Source organism: Cervus elaphus, chromosome 18, assembly GCF_910594005.1.
Source record: "Cervus elaphus chromosome 18, mCerEla1.1, whole genome shotgun sequence".
Lineage (NCBI taxonomy): Eukaryota > Metazoa > Chordata > Mammalia > Artiodactyla > Cervidae > Cervus > Cervus elaphus.
Genome location: NC_057832.1, coordinates 73,448,764 through 73,468,423, shown reverse-complemented (window position 1 = coordinate 73,468,423; position 19,660 = coordinate 73,448,764). Strand labels below are relative to the sequence as shown.

The 19,660-nt window shown below is 45.5% G+C and overlaps 1 long non-coding RNA gene across 1 annotated transcript; it reads right to left on the bottom strand.

Moving 5' to 3' along the window:
- Positions 1-5,277: 5,277 nt before the first annotated feature.
- Positions 5,278-19,633, bottom strand: LOC122674060. The gene is made up of 4 exons (XR_006334880.1): positions 18,407-19,633; positions 15,244-15,472; positions 8,834-8,921; positions 5,278-7,751 (listed from the first exon to the last, which is right to left on the bottom strand). It is a non-coding gene; the product is annotated as an uncharacterized LOC122674060 (long non-coding RNA).
- Between the last annotated feature and the right edge of the window lie 27 nt (positions 19,634-19,660).

Genomic DNA, 19,660 nt, shown 5'->3' with positions numbered 1-19,660 from the left:
CTCCTTAGTGATGCCCTGGGCCCTCTCACACAGCTTCAGATGACCTTCAGGTTCTGCCTGCAGGTCTCAAGGTGGAGAAGACTTAAAAGTCTGTCTGACCCATGTCTGGGCTGACCCTTCATCACTAGTGGGATTCCTCGGGCAAAGTCGTGTAAATCAAAACCTTTATGTAAAGGGACTTCTCTGGCGATTTAGTGGTTAAGACTCTGAGCTTCCACTGCAGGGGGCATGTGTTCCTGCAGTCCCTGGCTGTGGAACTAAGGTCCTGCATGCCACAGCTAAGGGTTCACATGCTGCAAGGAAGATCGAAGCTCCTGAGTGCTGCAACACTCCTGGCACAGCCAAATAAATAAATAAAAATAAATATTTTTTAAAAAGACTTCCCACTTCTTGCAAATTTGTCTCTAAATACGAAATATTTCTCCCCCATCCCAGGAAGAGGCTGTCTCAGGGCTGGTTTTGTTGAATGCAGTGTCCTACACCATCTTCTCCACCAGGTGGCAGCGCTAGAGCCCCAGGCACAGCCGTCAATCCCCAGAGCCTTCCTCTCAGATTACCACGAAGAATTTTCTCCCCTTCGTATTACTTTTAAATAACTCCCCCAAACAACAAGCTTTTTGTTTTGTTTTTGTTTTTAGAGGATATAAGTTTCTCAGCCCCTGTCTTTCCATAGGAATCAGACCTTTAGTCCCCCAAAGCCTAATCTGAGCCACAGCCACAGGGCTTGACCCTCTCATGATGAAGTCTTTGCTGCCGGGTCTTTCCAGTCCCTGGACTGGCTGAGAGTTTTGGGAGTAAGACAGATCTCGAATGACTTCTACCTCTTCCCATCCCTAAGTATGAGATTTTGGGCAGATTGATCTTGAAACCTCCATTCCCTCATCTGTAAGATGGGCACGATGATGATACTCACTTCATCAGGGTGATGTGCAGATTAAATGAGGGTCTAGCATAGTCCCTGGTACATGGAATGGACTGATCAATGTCAGTGCTTATAACCATAGTGAAAGAAAGTGAAACTGTTAGTCACTCAGTCCTGTCCGACTCTTGCAACCCCTGCCTGGCTTCTCTGCCCATGGAAGTCTCCAAGCAACAATACTGGGTTGCCATTCCCTTCTCCAGGGGATCTTCCTGACCCAGGGATCAAACCTGGTCTCTTGCATCGCAGGCAGATTATTCACTGTGTGAGCTACCAGGGAAGCCCTGTTATAACCATATATACCTACAAAAAAAGATACAAATTGCTAACAAGGATTATTTCCAGTGGCAAGATCAGAGCAATTTTTATCTGTTTTTGAATACTTTTCACTAGGCATGCATTGCTTTTATGATCAGGAAAAAGACAATTAGCACATAACAGACTGTTGACACAAGTTGCTGGTGATTCCACTGAAATATTGAAGTGTTTTCTCTACTGCTCAATCAGCTCTGGGGGGCTAGGCCTATGTCTTATCTATTTTGATATCTTTAATATTAAATGTATCATTTGAAACCCAGTAGGTAGTCAATATGGAGTTCCCAGGTGGCTCAGTGGTAAAGAACCGGCCTGCCAATGCAGGAGACAAGGGTCAGGAAGATCTTCTGGAGAATGAAATGGCAAGCCACTCCAGTACCCTTGCCTGGAGAAACCCTTGGACAGAGGAGCCTGGTGGGCTACAGACCGTGGGGTCGCACAAGAGTTGGACATGACTTAGCGACTAAACAAGAACAACTGCAGGTAGTTAGCATTCATTTCTTGAACAAACTCTCAGTGATAACTGTTTCTGATTTTAGTTTCTCAGTGTGACTGAACATCTTTTCTTTTTCTATGATTTTTTTCCCTTGCTTGGGTCCAATTTAGAATCTTTTTACTAATTGAATCGTCTTCAAATCCTTCCCATGAGAATTCCTCTTAGACTGTTGAGCTGGTTTCAGGTGAGTTTTCAGAAAGCCTTTCACCTGAGCTCTGCACAACTTCTACCAGGAGGGGATATGAATGGGTTTTGAGTTAAGATCAATCTTTTTGGTAGCTAAAAACAAAGACACAAGTACCAGGGTAACCTAGATTTCACAAAAAGATTTTAAAAGGAAATAAACTTCTTGAGAAATGTACCCTATTTTTAACTTGGAACCCATGGTGAAGAAGTGGTTTGCTTTTATCTGGAGTAGAGGGTGTAGGGTTATGGAGGATAAAGCTTGGTGGTTGCTGTCCTTTGCTTCCTTTGATCTTCACTTTTCAGGAGTGGAACTGTGGGGCTCTCTCTAGAAAGGACAGGCTTGGGCACAATGCTGCTCTGGCATTTCTTTTAAAGAAGCAAAAGCAAAATAGATGACATCAGCCCTTGGCAGCTGATACATTTTAGTTCTTTCCTCACATTATCGATAAACCTTGGATTCTCTCTTTCCAGGGAATTTGAATCTGATGAGAAGCCCAAAAATAATTACTGCTAAGCCACCTGAGGCAGGGACCTTGCGAGACATGGAAACTCTACAGCAGCCCCATTTCTGCAGAGTCTCAATATTCAAACCCTCCTTTGACCCCTCTATCTACATTAGATGCTCCTTTGATTACAATGTCCAAACACTGAGACTCCTAACTGGGTCTTAAAATATTCTAAGTCAGACTTGGGTCCAGGGCCCAGGTGGAGGTGGCGAGGGGTGGTGATATGTGGCCAGATGTGGCAATGGTGGTCCTGTCATTGACGGCTGCATCAGGACCGCATGAAGATGGAGGGAGAAAGAAAATCTGGGTGCTTGCACACATTGGTCAAGATGGTTACTGTCCCTTGCAACCTAAGATTTCAGTTGATGTGACACCAAAGCCTGGCTGTGTTCTCTTTGGCCCCCATATCTGAGCTCCCGATCCTGGCAGGAGTGGGGAGAAGCTCTTGCACTCTCTGCCTTCGCACTTGGGCATCTGGCCCCTGAAGCAGAACAGCCCTGTCTTCTGCCACCTGCAGCTCCTCTCGGCAGATGGCTCAGGCCTGGTCCTTGTGAGGCTGAGCTGCAGACATTGTCTTTCCACCCCTGTGTCTCTGTCCCCAGGCACTAGGACATAAACATCCTCTCTGGAAGAAAAGTTATGACCAACCTAGACAGCATATTAAAAAGCAGAGACATTACTTTGCAAACAAAAGTCCCTCTAGTCAAAGCTATGGTTTTTCCAGTAGTCATGTATGAATGTGAGAGTTGGACTATAAAGAAAGCTGAGTGCCAAAGAATTGATGCTTTTGAACTGTGGTGTTAGAGAAGACTCTTGAGAGTCCCTTGGACTGCAAGGAGATCCAACCAGTCCATCCTAAATGAAATCAGTCCTGAATATGCATTAGAAGGACTGATGTTGAAGCTGAAAATCCAATCCTTTGGCCACCTGATGCAAAGAGCTGACTCATTTGAAAAGACCCTGATGCTGGGAAAGACTGAAAGCAGGAGGAGAAGGGGACAACAGAGGATGAGATGGTTGGATGGCATCACTGACTCACTGGGCATGAGTTTGAGTAAACTCCGGGAGTTGGTGATGGACAGGGAGGCCCGCATACTGCAGTCCATGGGGGTCGCAGAGTCGGACATGACTGAGCGACTGAACTAACTAACTAAATTGGCATGAAGACAATAAAAGAATAAATAAGTGAAAGAAAGGCAAATCATGCATGTCTCCTTGGCAGAGGCCAAGCATCTCTGGATTGTCAAACTTGCCCTGACATGTCTGATCTAAGAAGTAAAGGCCGATCAAGCTCACATCTAAAACCCTGGGTCCTAAGGTTTTCCTGTTCTAGCTGACAGGAAACACTGCCCTGACCCTTCCCCTCCAATGATTTAGTAAAGAGCTTGGAAAAACTCCACTTGTTCAAAGATGAGTCATCAGAAAGGAAACTGCAAAGAGTCTCTTTGGGCAGAGGAAAGGGAGAGGAAAAGCAAGTAGCAAATGCAGACTCCTCAACAGAAACACTGCCTTAGAGCAGACAAGGGCAGTGAAGCAAACAACTGCCAGGCATTTTAAACAACAATGAGATGGTTGCCTCTAAGAAGACAGAGTACAGGGGAAGGATGGTGAAGCATCTGGAGGTGAAACATGAGCTCAGAAAAAAAGTGGAAAAAGAAAATAGAAATTAGCCCAAGGAAGGAAAAACACTGCTGAAAATATTGTTAAGGACACAGGGGCAGGAATAACCAAAAAAGTCAGCAAAATGAAATGGAAATAAATGAGTTTAAGAGAAATAGATGGGCAAAGACACCTGATGTTTGTTAATTAATTTATTAAGCACCTATGATGTACTAGGCACTATTCTAAGCACCAGTGTAGGGCAGTAAACTTGCCTCCCCAAAATGTCTCTTGGGCACACGGATTATTTTGAGCTGAAAACAATCAAGGCCAAAAAGACTCTGGAAGAGACTTTGATCTTCTGCTTAACTGCCTGAAAGAATTTAGATAGAGGCTCTGTTCCTAGAATAGAGCCTTCACCAGCTACATGTGCAAAGAATGTGAGTCAGGTGTGCTGGGGGAACTCAGCAGAGAGCAGAGTCCACTCTGTGTCCCATTGTCTCTCTGTCAGCCCAGCAAACATTCCTTTCCCAAATAGTTGCTTTTTCATCTCCATGTGAATTGCCTTCCTCCCCTTTGAGGTCCCAAACCAATACCCCCAACATCGTCTTTTGTCTTTAGCTAAAAACAGTATTTAAGGTGAGGGTTTTATTCACTTTGGACAGTTAGTTTTCCAGGGCCTCTTCCATGTATGCGTGCATGCGTACTTAGTTGCTTCAGCTGTGTTCGATTCTTTGAGACCCTATGAACCATAGCCTGCCAGGCTCCTCTGTCCATGGGGATTCTACAGGCAAGAATACTGAAGTGGGTTCCCATGGCCTCCTCCAGGGGATCTTCCCAACCCAGGGATTGAACCCTCATCTCTTATGTCTCCTGCATTGGCAGGTGGGTTCTTTACCACTAGCGCCACCTGGGAAGCCCTCTCCCATGTATACATGTTATTAAAATTTTGTTTGATTTTCTCCTGATGATCAGTCTCATGTCAATTTAACTCCTACACCAGCCAGAAGAAACTAGGAAGGCAGAGGACTATTTCTTCCTCCCCAACTCTAGGAATACAGCAGCTGCATAGCTGACACTGGTTGGGAACTTACAGCCCCCAAAATAAAGTCGTGTCTCATATTCAGCTTTCCAGACCATCTAAAGTAGAAAATGTAAAGACCACTGTCAAAGGACCAAGGGAATGAAAAGTGCCCACTGAACTGAGAAGCATCTTGAGACAAAAGAATGAGACGGGCAGCTCTATATGGTTAATGGATCAGTTTATTACAGGGTCACTTACTCACAGGGTGGGATCCAGGTCAGGTGGTCAGCAATCCAGAAGCATTTGCAGCTGCATTACACACCACTGAGGGGCCACGGGGACAATTTTATAGCTAGTCTAAGATCTAGAGGTATGTGCCTGGAAACAGGACATGCATTCCTAAGTCAAGATTTCTGAACGCTAACTGGGCTCGTGGGTGCTGGGAATACGTCAGTGAAGTTTGCATCATTGTTTGGGGACTAACAGTTTAGAGGCCACCTGATCCCTATGATTATTAAATAATATCTATGAACTACAAAGCCCTTGATGACAGAGAAGTGATTTACTGCACAGCCCTGGGTAGGGTCAGCAGAAGGACAGGAGAAATTGTAAGGTCCCAAGATGGGGGTCTGATATGTTAACAGCCATACAATCACCCAACGAAGGTGCAGAGTCAAGGTATTCCATGGACTGCTCCTGCTCCTTCCCTTTGACAGGCATCTGGTAGCACCCAGCATTGTCAAAGCCTCCTCAAAATGAATTTCCCCGAAATTTCTAACTTTACCCGTGTCTTCTCCATGCCGTGGTCACTGTTATGGGCTGACCTAAACCCAATGGGACTGTCTTGGGAAATATGGCCCTTAGGGAGGGAGTTAAAATTAAATAAAGTCATAGGGGTGGGCCCCTGATCCAACAGGATTGGCGACTTTATAAGCAGAGGGAGATGCAGGAGTGAGTACGCACACAGAGGATGCCAGATGAGGACGCAGTGAGGAGGAAGCTGGCTACAGGCCAGGAAGAGGAGTCTCACATGAGACCAAATTTGTGTTACCTTGATCATGAATCTCCAGCCTGCAGAACTGTGAGAAAGTAACTGTTTGCAGTTTAAGTCATCCAGCCTGTATCAGAATTTCCTTTGGCAGAATCATATTCCATTGTATGTAGTATATACCACATTGTGTTTATCCATTTATCTCCTTCTATATTCTTTAGAGTTCTTTACCCTTTAGTGGTTAACTCTCTGTTATTAGTTAATAATTAAACTTTCCTTGTTCATATTATGTAGTTCCTATCTCCTGACTGCGACCTTGACCAACACACCTGCATTTGGGAACTGCCTTTCAGTATGATTTTGATGGGGCCAATCATAGCCCCTCATTTCTCCCATCACAAATCATACTGTCTTCATTGCGCTAGTAACAGTGATGAGCTCCAGGGCAATAACACACCCCAACCACCACCAGTCAGAATCCTTCCGCAGGATGGACGGGTGAACGTGGGAATCCCCATGGATTGCTTCTCTGGAGTTCTTGCAGCCACATTTCCAGACACCACAGGAGGCTTATCTTGTGGTAGGAGGAACTGAGACCAATATGCAAAGAGAACTAGAGATGGAAATGAGAAAGGAGGAGGTTTCTGATTCACCTAGAGGTGGGACAGCTGGAAAAGGAAGTTAGAATTTAAGGAAATGAGGAAGTCAATAAGAATAGTGAGTTAGGGCAGCCAGACAGTGGAGGAAACCTCAGGAGCTGGTGGCATCCTGCTGTTCTGATCATCATGATATCAAGACAGGATCTTTTTTTGGGGGAGGGTGCAGGGGCAGGGGCAGGGGGGACTTCCTTGGCAGTCCAGCGGTTAGGACTCAGGGCTTTCACTGCCGTGGGCCCAGGTTCGGTCCTTGGTTGGGGAACTAAGATACTGCAAGCCAAGCAGCATGGCCAAAGAATAAGTAAATGCATTTTTTAAAAGAGAGAGAAGGGAGGGGCCCAAAAATGGGCTGGAGAAAGGCCCCTGGACGGGGCACTGGTTGCTGGTGGACCCTGGTGAGAACAGTGTGGGTACAGAGCTCTGGACTGATACCGTGGGTCCCTCCCTGTCCACCTCCAAGACCCTCGAGGGCCCTGGGCTCAGGCTGCGCTTGTGTGCTTAGCCGCTCAGTCATGTGCGACTCTTTGCAACCGCATAGACTGCAGCCTGCCAGGCTCCTCTGTCCATGGGCATTCTCCAGGCAAGAATACTAGAGTGGGTTGCCATGCCCTCCTTCAGGGGATCTTCCCAACCCAGGGATCGAACCCAGGTCTCCCGCACTGCAGGTGGATTCTTTTTTGACTGAGCTACCAGGGAAGTCCTCGGGCCATGCTTGCTGTTCCTCAAAGGTGCTGTGGCTCTCAAGCTTCACCAGCTCATCCTTTTGACCAAGTCTGACTGATTCTCTTCAATTCAGCCCAAGCAAGGCTCTTCAGAGAAACCCAGCAAGTCAGCTTCTTGATCCCAAAGAGGAGGTACTTGGTGTGTTCTTTCCTCAGTCAACCACTTATCGTCATTCTGTTGACTCCTCAGGTTTGTCTCTTTCTCCAGCCTGTGGACTCCTTGAAAACGGGGACTTGGGTTTATCCATTTTTGTGTTCCAAGTCCAGGGTCTAGCCTTGAAAGGAGCTTAGGGCACACAAATGGATCAGTGTCTGCAGGGGTGCGCTCGTGATCCTCCTGTGAGAGGAGAATGTGATCTGGTTACCATGGAGCTGAGAGAGCCATTTGTCCACCTGCTGTTTTCAAAGGGAACAAATCACAGTGAGCTGACTGCATTTGGGCATCCGGCCAGCAGGGTCTGCAGACTCCAGGAGCATGGATGCCGTGCTAACCCTGAGATGGCTGAGATACACTTCCAGCTATGCAGACACCTTTCTGCCCTTTTCTCCCAGGCAGGTAAACTATTGAGGAATATTGAAGAATTGCCTTCTTTCTGTCCTTGGCAGATTTAAAGGGCTCACCTTTTGCCAGTGTTCCCTTAGTTCTCATGCCAGTTTTTTCTCTCCCCCTTCAGTGTCCTTTCTACCTCCTTGCCTGCTGCTATGCTAAGACAGGGGTTCCACACTCTAGCCTGTGGGCTGGATCCTTGGAGGACCTCAGTCTTTTCCTAAGGGCCTTCTTCTGTTTGGATGAGGCCCACCCACATGATGGAGATTTACTTTACTCAAAGTCTACTGCTTTAAATGTTAATCTCATCTAAAAATTCCTTCCAGGAACATTTGTGTTTGCCCAGATATCTGGATGCTGGCCTAGCCAAGGTGACACATAAAGTTAAACATCACACTGTATGACCCAGTGCTGGTCAATGGGATGTTGGCTACAGTGATTGAGTACCCAGGGCTTCCTGAAGAGAGAGACAGCTATGCTGTCCTGTTACCTCTTCTTCATCCTTCCTGTCCAAGAGGTGAGCCTATTAACTGCCACTTCACTAGTCATCTTGAACCAGCCCTAGAAAAGCCAACAGAAATTTAAAGAACTCAGCCACAACATCCTTAAGCCTTGCACCTGCCCTGGACTTCTTATCTTTGAGCTTCTTTTCAGATGAGAGAAAAACAGAGCACTGTGTTGTTATGCCTGTTTTTCATGTCTTTGTTACTTGCAGCCAGAAGCAATTTCTAGCTAATATTCTCTGCTTCCTGGCCATTCAGACCTCTCTCAAGTCTGCACATTCTTGAACCTGGCTCCCAGGCTCCCACTGACTCCCTGTTGTACCTCAAGTAGATGTCCAGTCATTTGGGTTAGCCTGAATGGGATCTTACCTGTATCCAGGAACCCTCCTGGTATAAGGCATAAGCCATGTAGGAAGGACTAAGGAGATGAGGGACATGATGGGGGAGATGGAAGAATCTGAAAAAAGAATATAACTGAATCACTTTGCTGTATGCCTGAAACTAACATATTAATAGTATTGTAAATCAACTATACTTCAATTGAAAAAAGAATTCTGTCTTGAGCATCCAGATGGACACCACCTTTTTCCCTTCAGCAGGCAGTTTATCATCCTCATACCAAACTCTTGTGCCTGTGGAAGTGTTCTCAGTGACCAAAGAACACACCATCTCTCATCTCTCCCCTGGAGTTGCCATGGTCACAGCCATTCAGGTGGTCTCAGGCTGCATCATCAAACATATTGACTTCAGAACAAGGGAGGTGATGCTCCTGCCCTCTTGACTCTGTTGGAACATACACCAGGTATATCATGTCTAGTGTTGGCCCCTAACTACAAAGAGAACTGGAGCTAGTCCAGGTAAGGTGACCGTCAGGAAAACACAGCAATGAGGACATCCTGAGGGACTTGGGACCAGACAGCTCTTAAGGGGATAAGGCTCCTGTGCATAAATGTCTAAGGGCAGAGGGTTCTTGGTGGCCCTGATACAGAGCAAGGACAGGTGGGCAGAAGCTGTAGGTAGGCAGACTTTTGCAGCATAAAAACATTATCTGGGTCAGAGTTGCCCCGTGTGGACAGGAAGCCTGAGGAGGGAAAGAACAGCCTCTGCTGAGAGGAGTTTGGGGGGCAGCTGAGGGGTTCCTCCTCCTAGGCACCAGGGATGTGTGGAACAGGGACCACAGCTCAAATGCCCACAGGTGCCAGGTGAGTCACCTGTAGGAGCGGTCCAGCCAATCACACACAAAATCAAAGTTAAAATCAATGGCAGTAACAACAAGCACTATGCATACAGATCAAAGTCTGCAGCAGAGGTGGGACCGAGTGGACGCAGAGCTTCTGCCCAGGGAGCTGGGGGTGGGGGGCTGGAGGAACAGTTAGGTATGCCCAAACTAATACCTTTTGCTGGGACTGCCATAATAAAATACCTCAAACTAGGTGACTTCACAGAAATTCATCATCTCACAGTTCTGGAGGTTGGAAGTCCAAGATCAGAGTACCGGCAGGGCCGTGCTCCCTCTGAAGTTTCTGAGAAAGGATCCTTCCAGCTTCTAGCAGCCTCAGGTGTTCCTCGGCTTCTGGCAGCACAACTCCAATCTCTGCCTCTGTCTCCCATGGCCATGTTTCCCCTGTACTACCCTCTTCTTACAAGGACACCAGTCACATTGGATTAAGGGCCGCCATACACCAGGACAAACTCAATTTATAAGTTATAATAATAACTTAGTTATAGCTTCACTGACCCTATTTCCAAATGAGGTCACAGTAGAAGGTGACCTTATCTTTTTTGAGAGACACAACTCAAACCATAACTGGGAGTCTGAGGTCCCGTCCAGCTGGAGACATGTCAACCTAGGGGTACAGCTAGCTTGGGTGAGCCTTGTGCTTATCTGTCTGGTTTTGCTGTCCTGTCTTCCCAGCTTGCATAAGCTTCGTCCTCCCCATCTAACTGGCAGAGCCAGAGTTCCACTGATGTGTGCTGACTGACCGACTCTCTACAGGACAGGTATGGAGGGTCAGACTGCCTTAGGGAAGAGCTGAGAAGGCGCTTGAGGGCTTCCCTATGGTCACGTTCTGGGGGCAGGGTCCCTGGTGCTCAGAACCCTGCTCAGAGGCTACTTCCTGCACGAACGCCCCAGAAGGCCCGGCCTCCACAGGCTTGTCACTGCCCTCGCGCTGCGGAGCTATTGGTTTGTGGGGAGATGCTCCCCTCTGCTGGACAGAGGGAAGTCTGCTCTTCTTCCATTTCTTGGCATGTGTTTCCCTAAGTTGCAGGTTCACAAGCCCATAGTAAAAACAGTCAGGGGCCAGAGGGTAGCAGAGCCAGTTCCCCCGTTATTCAGTGGGGGAGACTGAGGCCAGAGAGGGGAAAGGCCTTGTCTCAGGTCACACAGAGACCAGACATGTGCAGCCTTACTCCTACACTAAGGTCTGGGAAGCATCTCTTAGGCTCCTGGGGGTGTGGGCGGGAAGAAAGCCAGGGTGGGGCTCCTGGGAAGTCTGCACACGGCTGAGCTTGGACGACAAATGGCCAGAGAAGGAGAAGGTAAAGAAGTAGAGGCATCAGAAAGCTAGACAGACCCTGACCCAGGGAAGACAGCCAGGACCACCAGTCAGTCCACTCACTCAGGATGATTCCCACCAGCCTGTGTGCAGTCTAACTCCACACTCCTAAGAGGTCATGGACAGACAGAACTTTTGCAAATCAAATTGCTCTTCTTACCCTCCCTCTCCTGTGTCCCAGATTACCTGACCATCTTTCCCACTTGTGACCCAGTGGTAGTACAGTAGTTAGAGCAAGTCTGTTGTTGTTCAGGCACCCAGTCATGTCCGACTCTTTTTGACCCCACGGACTGCAGCATGCCAGGCCTCCCTGTCCCTCACCATCTCCTGAAGTTTGCCCAGGTCTACTCCTCTAGCAAATACAGAATGTATCATAGCTCAAACGCAATGGAAACTCACTTTTTGCTGGTGTCTACACATCATAGAGCTTATCAGAAAGGAGTCAGGGAGGGGCTCTGTTCCCCATAGTCACGAAGGGACCAGGCTCTGCCACCCTTAACATATGGACATTGAGACCCAACCAGCAGAAAAGGCAAAGGCATCGAGGATGGTACATAGGCTGGGAAGTGTTGTACAACAAATTTTAGTCATGTTCGATTAGCTAGAACTCAAAGGATCTGGAAAGGACGAGAAAAAAACAGTCCAGACCGGGATTAGATGGTGATCTGATGGGAGGCGTGGCGATACAAGAATACACCTGGCAGACTTCCTACCACAGCGGCTGCTCTTTGAAATCCTTAGTCTGTGCCAAAGCACGCCCCCTACAGGCTGCTCGCTGCCACTGACTGAGCGCCGCTGATGCACTAAGGCAGCTGGTTCCGTAAGTACAGGGGACTTCTCTACTATCAACTTTGTTCCTGAACTCCTAGTGGCTTTGCTGAACCTTCCTTAGACTACACGGCAGGCTAGGATGCTTCACTCGGCCGTCTCTCCCTCTCTCCTCCCCGTGGGGTCAGACTTCCCTGTGGTCAGGTGGTTCTCCCGACTTCCCTCGCTTCCTCTTCCTTTCCTTTCACATAGGTGCTCCCCCCAATAAAATCCTTGCGCGCTTCATCCTGTCTTGACGTCTGCATCCTGAAGGACGCAGTCTAGCACGGGGGACTACTCCCTCGTATTCTGACTCTAGCTCTCTTTGGGGTCATTTAACCCAGGTGGTGAACAAAAGACGCTCTGGGTAATCTCAGAACCTGCAGATTTCATATAGAGGTACCAGGGGGTAGGATTTCAACATATTTTAGTGGGGGGTGGTGTGTGCACGTGTGCTAAGTCGCTTTAGTCAAGTCTGACTCTTTGCCACCCCATGGAATGTAGCCCGTCAGGCTTCTCTGTCCAAGGGATTTCCCAGGCAAGAATACTGGAGTGGGTTGCCATGCCCTCCTCCAGGAAATCTTCCTGACCCAGAGATCGAACCTGTGCTTTCTGCACCGGCTGCATTGCAGGCGGATTCTTTACTGCAGAGCCACTGGGGAAGTCCCTGCCCGCCCCAACAGGGTTACTCTACTGTTCTTCACAAGGGCTTTTACAAACCGTCTCCACCCTCCTCGTTACAGCCCTGCAACCCTCCTCTTCACATTCAACAAACGACTTTACCTACTCCTTCACAGAAAAACCAACACAAGGGGAGTCCCTTACCCCTAAGCTTTGTCTGCCTCTCACTTTCTATACCTCCTTCTTCTGTCCTTAATCACCATTTTCATCCTTAGGTCTAATCTACGGCCTCTGTTTTGGATCCCTGTCCTCGGATGCAGGAATCCTGCACCTCTCCCATTTTTTTTTTTTCCACACCAGGAAATATACCCACTGGCTTACAATTCCATCTTTATTATTTGCTTTTCCTGATTCTCCTTTGTCCTCCAACACAACTATCTATAGCATGTCTAATTTGTTCTACCTTTAGAATATTTCCTAAATCCAATCCCTTTCTCTAAAAAAGAGAGGATATAGGTTTATATATAACTGATTCACTTTGCTATACACCTGAAACTAACACAATATTGTAAATCAATTATACTCCAATAGAAACTTAAAATGCCCCATCCTCTTTCAATATCACCACTATTACTATTCTGATCCAGGCAACTACAGGTAACTACCTCTAACTGGTCTCTCCACCTCCACTCTTGTCTCATTCTAGCTCGATCTACACACACAGCCAGACATATTAAAAGACACATCAGACCATTTACTCCTATGCTTCAAATGTTTCAGTGACTTCCCACTGCACTGAAAATAAATGATTTATTTTTACATGGCCAACAAGATCTATATGATCTGGTCTCTGTTTACCTCTCTGATATTATTTCATACTTCTCTCTTCACTCCCAACATTCCAGACACATGGGTTTTCGTACTGTTCTTTACACAGGCCAAGTAGGTTCCTACCTCAGGGCCTTTGCACATGCTATTACTCCAGGTCTTCTCATGGCTAACTTGTCATCTTTATATCCCTCAAGTGTCACCTCCTCAGAGAGGCCTGACCACCTACCTAAACACCACCCTTACCTCAGGTCATATTTAATATAATTTTTCCACTTTATTATTTTTAGAGTTTTTATTACTGTCTGAAACTATTTACTAGTCAGCTCATTTTTATCTTGCCAGTCTGGTCCCAAAGAACATAAGCTCCTTGTAAACAGAAAGTCTGTCTGTTCATTGCTGTCCATCCAGTGTCTAGAACAATGTCTGGCACCTAGTAGGCACTTTGTAAATGTCACTGACTATGTGACAGGTGCCAGGGCTTTTAAGCAGCATGCAAGATTTGGGGGGGGTGGGGGTAACTTCTTTCTGCTGTGACATTCACCGAGCAAGTCTTCAGAAGTCCTTTGAAGGCGAGCAGTTTGGTCACTTGTGTGCCAAGCTGGAACATAGGAATCGTTTCAAAGGCTAGGAGTCTCAGGGCTTGCCTCCAGCCTCCCTAGGGGTGCTGCATAAGCCTGTCTCACCAAGACCCTGACACTGTGACCAGGACGGTGTTTGGGAACAGTTGCTGGTCTCCATTTCTTGAGAGTCACAGACCTTGGTTCCCTGTCTCAGAGAAAATTCTGCCACTCTAGCCACTTCTGCTCCTCATGTTCCAAGCCCCTGGGTAGGCATCTTCTCCCATCACCCCTAAGTTAACAGTGTCGGAAGATAAAATCTTCTCTTAACTATGCCAAGGACTCAAGGAGGGAAGGAAAGAGCAGCGGTTCTCTCTCCTCCTGATGCTTCCACACCAGTAAACTCAAAACAGACATTAATCTGGTGATAAATGACTCTGAAGCAGCCAAAGATACTATCACTCAGGACCTTGCTTCCTAGTTTTTGGAGGACAGAGGCTGAAACAAATCTCTGCTTGGGCAGGCTGGAGGTTGAGACAGAACTTTATTAATGACTCAGAAGCCAGAAAGGGCTTCCCAGGTGGTGCTAGTGGTAAAGAATTCACCTGCAATACAGGAGATGCAGGAGACGTGGGTTTGATCCCTGGGTTGGGAAGATCCTCTGGAGGAGAGCAAGGCAACCCAACCCACTCCAGTATTCTTGCCTGGAGAATACCATGGACAGAGGAGCCTAGAGTCCATGGGGTCACAAAGAGTTGGACACAACTGAAGAGACTTAGCGCACACACATACACACGGGAGCCAGAAAATAGCCAGTGAGAGAGAATTAAGGAAGCCAACCCAGCTGGATCATAGCCTGTGTTCACTCCTCCTACATTTAGGATCTTTTTCAGGGCACCTCCCTGCTTTAGCCCCCACTATTGCTGCTGGCACCTAAGTGCAGAAGACCCATAAAAATCAAGCCTTGGAGTCCTTTGCTTCTCAGGGGTTAAATGTTTACTGAATGACTATTTGACAAGTGCCTGGCTCTTCTATAGTAAGGAGATTCAGGGAGGACACTATAGTCACTGCTATGACATTCTCACTGTCAAAGGTTCACCAGGTCCTTTAAAAGTCAACAGATTGGCCACTCACTTCTCAAGACAACAGATTGTATGGTCACTCAGGGAAGAACCCTGTATTAGTTATCTGTTTTTGTGTAACAAACGACCCTAAAATCTATCACCTTAAAAAGCAACATTTATTACCTCACAGTTTCTCTAGGTGAGAAATTTGAGAGCTATTTAGCTGGGTGGTTCTGGATTAGGGTCTTCCACTAGGTTGGAGTCAAGACATTGGTTGGGGCTGCAGTCAGCTGAAGGCTGGAGTGGGGCCGGAGGACTTGCTTCATAGGTGGCTCACTTACTTGGCTTATGGTAGGAGGACTCATCTCTTCATTGGCCGTTGGTACTAGTCATCAAAAAGCTGGAGAGGAGACTTCCCTGGTGGTCCAGTGGTTAAGATGCCTAAGGAAAACGACTTAGGAAATTCTGCTAAGGTCCTTGTGGACCTATTGAAGTATCCTGAGGAGAGGTGCATGAAGCACAGCTTTGCCTTTTAGAAATAATCACTGAGGCAGAAGGAGGGAGGATGAACTGTAGGGAGGAAAGGAAAGATTTGGAGAACAGTGATAAGACTATCCTCACATGAACATGGATGTGACATTATTGATCTAAAGAATTTAAAAAATGTATAACTGTATCCAAAGTGTACAGAGTTTAAACATGGTTTAATAAAAATCTAAATAAGAGTATATCTAAAATTTTTAATTGATTTTCATATTTAAAATTTTTAAGATAAAGTCAAAATTACCTAATAAATAAAGCCAAAAACTATGCTTGCTGCTGCTGCTGCTGAGTCGCTTCAGTCGTGTCCGACTCTGTGCGACCCCACAGATGGCAGCCCACCAGGCTCCTCTGTCCCTGGGATTCTCCAAGCAAGAATACTGGAGTGGGTTGCCAGTTCCTTCTCCAAAAACGATGCTTAATAAATATAAAATTTTGAAATAAAAAAGTTAAAAATACAAATAATTCTAAAATTTATATGGAAACACAAAAGACCACAAATAACCAAAATGATTTTGAGAGAAATGAACAGCGCTGGAGGAATCACCCTCCCTTACTCTAGACTACACTATAAAGCTAATTAACACAGCCTGGTACTGACACAAAAACTGACAGACAGCCCAATGCAATAGAATAGAGAGCACAGACATAAACCCACATGCTGTGGTCAACTAATCCATGACAATGGAAGCAAGAATATACATCAGAGAAAAGACAATCTCTTCGATAAGTGGTTTTGGGAAAAGTGGACAGCTACATGTATTAATAAAAGAATGAAATTAGAGCATTCTCCCACACCCTGTACAAAATTAAATTAAAATGTATTGAAGACCTAAATGTAAGACCAGAAACCACAGAACTCCTTGAGGAAAATATAGGCAGAACACTCTGACATAATTCATAGCAATTTTTTTTTGTTTCCTAATAAAAGCAAAAATAAACAAATGGGACAAAAGTAAACTTAAAAGCTTTTGCATAACAAGTGAAACCACTGACCAAAAAAAGGCAACCTACTGAGTGGGAGAAAATATTTGCAAATGATATGACTGACAAAGGGTGCATATACAAAATATATAAACAACTCATACAAGTCAACATCAAAAAAAAAAAAACCTGATTAAAAAATGGGCAGAACTGAACAGAAATTTTTTCAAAGAGGAAACGCAGATGGTCAGCAGGCACATGAAAAGATGCTCAACACTGCTAATCATCAGAGAAATGCAAATCAAAACCTATCAATGAGATATCACCTCACACCTGTCAAAACAGCTATCATCAAGAAGAATACAAATAGCAAATGTTGGCTAGGATGTGAAGAAAACAGAACCCTTGTACATTGTTGGTAGGAATGTAAACTGATGCAGTCACTGTGAAAAACAGTATGGAATTTTCTCAAAAAAAATTAAGACTAGAACTACAATATGATTCCACTCCTGCATACATACCTGAAGAAAAACCAAAAAGACAAACTTGAGAAAAATACCTGTTCACAGACCCCAATGTTCACAGAAGCATTATCTACAATTGCCAAAATACTGAAGCAACCCAAGTGTTCATCAGCAGATGAATGGATAAAGAAGATGTGGTACACTGGAATACTACTCACCCACAAACAGGAATGTAACTTTGCATTTGCAGCAACATGGATGGACTTGGAGGATATTATGCTAAGTGAAATAAGTCAACAAGAAATACTGTATGATACCATTTATATGTGGTATCTAAAAAATAAAACAAACTAGTGACTATAACAAAAAAGAAACAGGCTCAAGTACAGATGTAAGAGTTGGACCATAAAGAAAGCTGAGTGCTGAAGAATTGATGCTTTTGAATTGTAATGCTGGAGGACTCTTGAGAGTCCCTTGGGTTGCAAGGAGATCAAACCAGTCAATACTAAAGGAAATCGACCCTGAATATTCATTGGAAGGACTGATGGGCTAAAGCTGAAGCTCCCATACTCTGCCCACCTGATGCAAAAAGCTGACCCATTGGCAAAGACCCTGATGTTGGGAAAGATTGAAGACAAAAGGAGAAGGGGACAGCAGAGGATGAGGTGGTTAGATAGCATCACTGACTCAATGAACATGAATTTGAGCAAAGTCTGGGAGACAGTGAAGGACAGGGAAGCCACAATGAACTGGACAAGACTTAGTGAATGAACAACAACAAATAAAACACAAACTAGTGGTTACCTGTAGGGAGAGAGAAGGATAAAGAGGCAATATAAGGGCAAGGGATTAAGAGTATGAACTATTATGTATAAAATAAGCTACAAGGATATATTGTAGAACACAGAGAATATAACCAATATTTTATAAAAAGCTGCAAGTGGAGTGCTGTTGCTGTTGTTCAGTTGCTCAGTAGTGTCCGACTCTTTGCAACTCCATGGACTGCAGCATGCCAGGCTTCCCTGTCCTTCACTATTTCTTGGAGTTTGCTCAAACTCACATCCATTGAGTCAATGATGCCATTCAACCAGCTCATCTTCTCTCACTCCCTTAAAAACTGTGAGTCACTATCCTGTACACCTGTAAGTAATACACTATTGTATATCAACTATACTTCAATTAAAAATATAAAATTACCTGTTAAAATAAAGCCAAATAAAAATAATGATTAATAAATATCAAAACTTGTACTAAATGAAGTATCATCTAGCAGTTGCCCAATATTTAAGTTTGATGTCAGGTTAACAAACTTAAATATATTCTCTGTGTATAAAACAGTTATACTACAAAGACCTACTGTATAGCCCAGGGAACTATATTCAGTATCTTGTAATAACCAGTAATAGAAAAGACTCTGAAAAAAAAATATATATGTATAACTGAATCACTTTTCCTATACACTTGAAACTAACACATTGTAAATTAATTATACTTCAATGAAAGTATATATTCTATCCAAAAAAATTAAATCTTGAAATAAAAGTTTTAAGAATACAAATTGTTTAACATTCTGTACCTGTTCTGCTTATGCTAAGTTGTGTGTAGTTCTCTAGAAACACAAGCTCAAAGAGGAGAAGTAATATGAATTTTCACAGTTCTGGGAAAGGTGATTTCAGTCTGTTGAGCCTGTGTACTCTTGTACACTCCTGGGCACGGGTCCTCTTTGCCCATGATCCCTTTCATTCCCTGGAAGACTTGATTTCCAGGCATCTTCCTCGCCTCCTCCACTTTGGACTAAGGTGTGTACCGTTGGTTTCAGGAGATACCCTCAAAACCATCCTCCAAAGTCAGTACCAATCCACATTCCCCTCAGCTGTGTGGGAGTGTCCCTGAGCATCTCCTAGCATTTTCCATCATTTCCATTTTAGGCATTCTGGTGGGTGTGTGTAATGCTATTTCTAAAATTAACACATTCCTTATTCTTCTATTCTCTCTGCGGAAACAGAATCCAGCTTTTTCAGCCAACCTGCGCGAGGGAGAGAAGAAGCCACTTCCAGAGGGTCCATCATCTGGGGCCTAACCATGAGTCAGGTCAGCTGAGGCAGGGCCAAGCAGAGCGAAGCCGGGACACCTGGATGCTCCTCTCCACTCCCCAGCACAGTGTCGCTTTCCAGCCTTTCTCATGTCTTTGTCTCTTACCTTTCCTCATCCTTGCTGATTCAAATCTTGTTCGCCCAGCAAAGGATGGGCAGCACTGATCTTCTCCAAATAAGTCTATCATTCCTCTTCTCCCTTTCTTCAGCTTTTGTCTTGACATTGGGAAGGCATGGATGGGTGAAGATGAACAGATCATTCACTTCTCTTGACCTGTTTCCTTATCTGAGAATCATCTGAGCTTGGGCAACACTAAGTCTAAGTCTCTATCTGTTTTGACGTCTACCCAGGTAGCTCAGTGGTAAAGAATCCGCCTGCCAATGCAGGAGACTCGGATTCCATGCCTGGGTGGGGAAGATCTCCTGGAGGAGGAAAAGGCAACCCACTCAAGTATTCCTGCCTGAATAATCCCATGGGCCGAGGAGCCTGGCGGGCTACAGTCCATGGGGTCGCAGAGTCGGACATGACCCTTTAAGAACCAGGGGGCGAAAGAACGGAAACAGAAGTGTGTACTCCCGTGGGTCGGCCAGAGCGTCAGTGCCCCTCTATAAGCCTGTGCTCTGAAGGTCCTCGTGAGTTTCAGTCCGCGTGTCTCGGACGGGGCTGAGTCCTTAAATGTCCACTAACGCATTGTGCAAATCTGTTCACCGGGGGGTCTACCTGGGACCCCACAGCC